This window comes from Physcomitrium patens, chromosome 1 (genome assembly GCF_059467195.1).
Source record: "Physcomitrium patens ecotype Gransden chromosome 1, ASM5946719v1, whole genome shotgun sequence".
Taxonomy (NCBI): Eukaryota; Viridiplantae; Streptophyta; class Bryopsida; order Funariales; family Funariaceae; genus Physcomitrium; species Physcomitrium patens.
This window is the reverse complement of record NC_143410.1, coordinates 13,743,314-13,749,853: the sequence shown is the minus strand read 5'-3', so window position 1 is coordinate 13,749,853 and position 6,540 is coordinate 13,743,314.

The window sequence follows — 6,540 nt, the reverse complement described above, 5'->3', positions numbered from 1 at the left end:
AGCTCCATTCAATTATATTCTATTTCAAAAAATATTCAATTTTAGAAATTAATTATAATATATCATTATTTCATTTTGATTTTTTGATTATATATTGACTAAGAAATTAATAAAGACTATCAAATGTTTTATCAAGGAGATCATATTTTATTCCATAGACTAAAGAATTAGTATTTAATTAGTAATAAACAACTCTCTTGAAGCCAAAACAATTTCATCTTTTTATTACTTCTATGGTTATACCTATTGATTTAAGTTTTTTTAAAGGAATTCGTACAACATCAACTAAAGAATCATTAGTTTGTAATATCAAAAAATGCCTTAACAACAAAAAGTTCAAATTTATAGAATATCTTTTTTATTTTAAAGATTATTTATATATTCTATAAAGATTGATGTAACTTCGTATTCTTCAATTTCTTCATGATTTTTTAAATATAGGATATTTTGGATTTAATAAAATATTAGAGCTTATCTCTTAAGATTTTTCATAGCCTCAAATGTAGAAGGTTATAAAGGACTTGGTCTTCTTGTATGATATCTATTCAAGATTCAAGAATTTTTGACATTGTTCTTATAGACTTCTATAACTATTACCAATTCCAAAGAAACTATGGTCTTTAGTATCAATGGACTTCATCACTAATCTATCACCACCAATTATATTTGATATTATCTACATTATTGTGGATCAACTTACAAAGATGGCATATTTTATTCTATGCAAAAAAATAATCTTTAGAAAAAAATGGCAAAGGTCTTTTTGACAATATATATATATTGATATCATTGCTTATTTAATGATATCATTTTTAATCAAGGACCTCAATTTATATCAAATTTTAAAAAATTATTTTTCAAGTTATTAAAAATAGATATCAAACTTTTTTTTGCCATCTATTTTCAAACCAATAGTCAAATGAAACAAGTTAATCAAATTTTAGAGTAGTATTTATGATATACCATCAACTATCAATAAGATAATTAGACCTCATATTTATCTTTAGTAAAGTTTGTTTATAATAATATTCTTTATATTTTAACTCAATAAATACCATATTATGCCAATTATAGTTACCATCTAAAGCTTGATGTATTAGCTACATTAAAGAATAAAAACCTAGTATCTAAAAATCTAGTATACAAAATAATTTTTATAATCCCAAATAAATTTGAAGCTCCATTTAAAAATACCTTAAGATTCTTACAAAGCATCTTCAAACAAGTTTTAAAAAAAAATCCTTATTTTTTAAGTTAAAGATAAATTATGGATTTTTTGACAAAATATTGAAATCGATTGGCCTTGTGATAAGTTGAACTACAAAAGACTAGGGCCATTTTAAATTCAAAAGTAAATTAATCTAATGGCTTATTAGTTTGAAGTACCCACATCCATGAAGGTATATCCAGTCTTTTATGTTTTTTTCTTAGAAGCTTATATAGGATCTACTATTTTAGGAAGAATACAACTATTACCACCTTGCATTGAAATAGATAATCTTATATAATATGTTCTAGAAATAATCCTTGATTCTTGGCAAAAGAAAGGGAAGTTGGAATACTTTATTCATTGGCATGGATACAATATCAACAAGCATACATGGGAATTAACAAAAAAATCTAATTAATGTGCTGTAAAAGATAAAAAAAAAGTTTCATTGATACTATCTTCAGAAACCTATATCTATTTTAGGATGATTTCTACTATTTTATTGTATTATAAAAAATAAAAAAACAAGTATTACTTACAACAATCTTAAAGTTTAATATATCTAGTTTATGATCCAATATATTGAATTCGAGAGTATTTAAATAGTCTATAAATCATGAATCTTAAGTAGAGCCAAAGTTGAAGCTTTTTTTATCATAAGTATGAAATTAATTGTTCCAACTATTGCAACCTTTGCAAGATTATTTTCAAGTAGAGTTGGACCTTCTTAAGAGAGAAAATGTCCATACTATAGTCAACTCAATGAAAAAAACCTCCAAGTTAATTTTAAGCTTTGAACATTCTATTGTAAGTTGGTGTAGTATAATCTAATAGAGTTGGAGTCACTTTTATGGATGATTTGAAGGCCTTAATGCTAACCACGTTCAAAAAAATAGATCTTATACAAGCAGATGAAAATATGAAATTAATGTTCATCATAGAATAATAAAAAGAAGAAGTAATTTTATGAACATTTAATAAGAAGATATTAAGAATATTGTGTTAAGATTTAGTTTTAAAATATTTTCAAAATATTTTAATAAAAGATTCTAAAAGGTTCTTAAAATATTTTAAAATAAGATTTTAAGATGATTTTAAGAATATACTATAAGTTTCTAAAAGGTTTTCAAAATATTTCAACAAATTCTAAGAAGTCCTAAGAAGATTGAAGAAGTTGTCTAAGAAGGATCTTAGGATTTCTTTGTTTCTAAGTAACATGAAAACTTCTTGAGAAGCTTATTAATACCTAGTATATATAAGAGTTAAGGCTGAGGAGATTCTCAGTCTTGACAATACATCTCTTAGAACTCTAGCTCACCTCTCTTAGTATTGATCTTGTATTCATTATATTTAATTAAATTCATGCTTGCTTTCTTATTCAAACTCTTTTATTGAACTTCTTATTTAATCTTCTATATAGTATATCCATGACATTTTTCTTCTTTGAATCATGAACATTTTTTAAAAAAAGATTGCAAGTACTGATTTTAACTGAATAAAATATGTATTTAATTAAATTTTATGGTAGTTAATATATTAAATTTGTAATAAAAAAGATTATAATATTATGTATTAAGAAATTATATTACTTAACATTAAATTATTTTATTTATTTTTCTTAAAATAATGTGTTATATTCAATAAAAAATTCAATTACTATGTAAGTATGATAATAACACTTTTATATATCAAATTATAATTAGATTAATTAGATTATTTTATTATATATTTTTATTTAGATTTATTTTATAATAGAATAAATAAATTAGATGTTAAATTCTATTTGATATTGATTAATAATTATTGAACTTATAAAATTTATATTCATAAAAAATATCTTTTAATTTTTTATATCTAAACTATAAAAATTATATTATATTCTTTATTTATAAATCAAAATTATATTAGATATTATTTTAATTATTTAATATCAGATTTATTTTATTTTAAAAGTTATATAAGAATAAAACATAATAACATTTCAATAAATTTGATTTGAATTCTTAGAATTGAAAAAAAAATTGATAGAATTAAAGTATTTTTTTATAATAAATATTTAAATTTAAATTTACACTATTAAGTAGTTTAAAAAATTTAAATACATAAAATATATTTTATTCTTTTTTGTAATAAATAAGATTCTTAAAGTGATATAATAGAAAGAATTTTTATCATCTTCATATTATTCTGATTATGCATTCCTAATATTACTTATATTTATAAATAAATTTAATATTAATAACATGAACTACAATAAAATTCTAAAAATGAAAACATATTTTTATATAATCAAAAGAATTAAAGTAGATAAGTAAAAGATAGATAAGTAAAAGATAGATACAATATTAATACTACAATAGCTTTTGCCAAATGCAAAAAGATTAAAAAGTCTTTAGGTAAGAATAAAAGTAAAAAATCAGTTAATAAGACTAAAGAAGACATCATTCTTATCTCTATATATACTATCTATTAAAGAACTAAGTAGCAATATCTTATATGGTTATATGAATGCATCCAATTATAGGATATGTTATCTAGGATGTAAATTTTAAATAATAAAAACCTTAATACATTCTTATATTATTCAAAAAAAAAAAAAAAAAAAAAAAAAAAAAAAACTCAAAGAAAGTAATATATTAGAACTATAATGACTATTGCAAAAAAAATAAGAAGACTAGAGTTTCTTGAAACAAGATTAAAAACAAGAAAAAAATTGACAAGAGTAAAAAAGGCTTAATTCTTGCTTCTAAATATATTATCTAATTAAAAAGCATATGGCAATATTATATAGGACCTCTAATAAATGTCTAATTTGTTGGCCAAATTTTTATTCTATCAATTAATTATAAATACAGTTAAAGTCAAGTTCATGTCTATAAAGCTTTTATGAAGTTTTTTCATTAGATGTTATCAAATATATCTTCATTTATCTTCTCTTTCATATTTTTTATCTATATAATTATATAAATTTGTGACAGTATCTCCTATTCTAGGGATAAGTTCTACATGGAGCAATAATCACATATTGAAGCAATTAAAGATGCAACAAATTATATTTGCCACATATTTTAATTTTTGTTTTCTTTGAAGGTAGGCGATGGATTCTCTCAACCATTATTAGTGTCTCATATCAGGGTGTAAAGACTATTCTTATATTTGATTATTATTGAGGCTTTTGTAACTTTCTTCAAATAAAATATTTGGAATATCATCAAAAATGGTTTCTATCTTTAATAATATCACCAAAAATTTAGAACCTCTTTTGATGTTATAATATCAAATACATTAAAACTTAATATCTATTTAAAAAAGAATATGTCTTTTTTGTTGTTTTTTATTTCTATTATATTATCTTGAAGGTTGTAACAATCTCAATGTATTGTTGTCAAGGACATGATTTTCAAAGAACTAAACAATCAAGATATATTTGTGTCACTTGAAAAGACTACAAAATCATTCAAAGATGGTATAATATCAAACTAGAATGGCTATTGCCAAAGATAAGAGGAATATAGATTCTTAAAACTAAACTAAAGATAAGAAAGGCATTAATAAGAATAAAGATGGCTTCATTCTTACCTCCATATATACTATCTAATTAAGAAATATGTGGCAAAGTTTTATAGGACCTCCAATATATGTTGACTTTACAAGACATATGTCTTAACTTATAAGATAAGTTTTTTAAATGTATGACACATAATTAGCTTGTTTTTCAAGCTATCAATATGTATAACATGTGGCTAATTTATTAACAAAGTTTCTATCCTATCAATAAATTATAAATGTGTATAAAATCAATAAGTAAATCTATTTTATAATATTTTTTAAAAAAAACTTTCTAGAAGCTTTATAGATGCTGCTTTGACTTTACATATGTTTGTAGTTAATTGGTAGATTAGAAACTTGGTTAATCACATGTTAGTAACTTGTAGAACAAGCTAATTATGTGGTATATACATAAAAAATTTACTTTGCAAGTTAAGATATATGTTTTACAAAATCAACACATTTTGGAGGTTCTATAGAATATTGTCACATTACTTTTAGTTAGATAGTATATATGGAGGCAAGAGTGAATCCTTCTTCATTCTTGATAATGCCTTTCTAATCTTTAGTCTTATTTCAAGACTCTCTAATCTTTTTTCTTTAGCAATAGCCATTCTAGTTTATTATTATATTAACTTTGAGTGATTTTCTAATTCTTTTAAATGACATAAGAGTATATTGAAGACTTATTTTTTTGAGATTCATATCCTTGACGGTTTAAAAAAAGTACTAACTTATTATTTTTGTCCTGTTTTAGAAGTGAATTATCCCACTTTTATTGTTGTATCTTGAAGATTGTGGATTATCTATCTTTAAATAAATTATTTAATTTTATGACATTGATTTTTTTTAAAAAAAATTAAATCACCTTGCTTTGTAAAAACTTTATTTAATATTTGAAGTTACAAATTATCTTTCTCTAATTTGACTTATGGATTTGATAAGTTATTTTATATAGAAGAAAAAATCATAAATGCTATACTTGATAGAAGTATAAATAGATTTGTAACTATTGTAGATATTCACAAACTTGTCAACAATTTTAGGGTGAAAATTTCACATATCACTAGTATCAATCATGGAAATACTAATCCTATTTCTAAGAAAGAAGTTTAGAGTCTATGACAAGAAGTTGTGTAGATGAAAGAAGCAAGTAAATTGTCTTTATAACCAAATCCAAAAAGTTTTGCTTCTAGAAGTATGATGGAGACAAAGATTAGTATACTTAAGATATTTGATGGAATAAGATCAAAATTTCAAGGATTTTAGTAATAAGTCAAGCTCATTCTAAGGTTGCATCTTTTCTAATATTCCAATGGATTTATTCAAGTTAGATTTATAAATGCACTTCTATATAGAATTGCTTTCTTTTGATTTGCACCCTTGATAGAAAATGATTCATGATTCTTTTATGATTTAAATTCATTCCCAAAAGTATTTATGGTCACATTTGGAGAAATTGATAAAGAAAGAGTAGCAAAGATCAAGCCTTAATCTTTACAATAAAGATCATGGTCAGCTTATTAAAATAAATAAATAAAAGTGAAAGTAAAATAAATTATCTTACAAAGATATTATCTTAAATAAATTACTAATGGTCAAAGAATTGACTCTTGGTGGTTAAAAAGGGCATCCTATGGATATAAGATGAGATCAAGGACCAAGAATCAAAGTCAAGAAGATAAAATATGAACTTTCCAAGGACAAAAACATAATAAAGATAAATAAACAAGTGAGACTTCTTTCATAGAAAGATGAAAAAATAGAAATAACTTGATGTA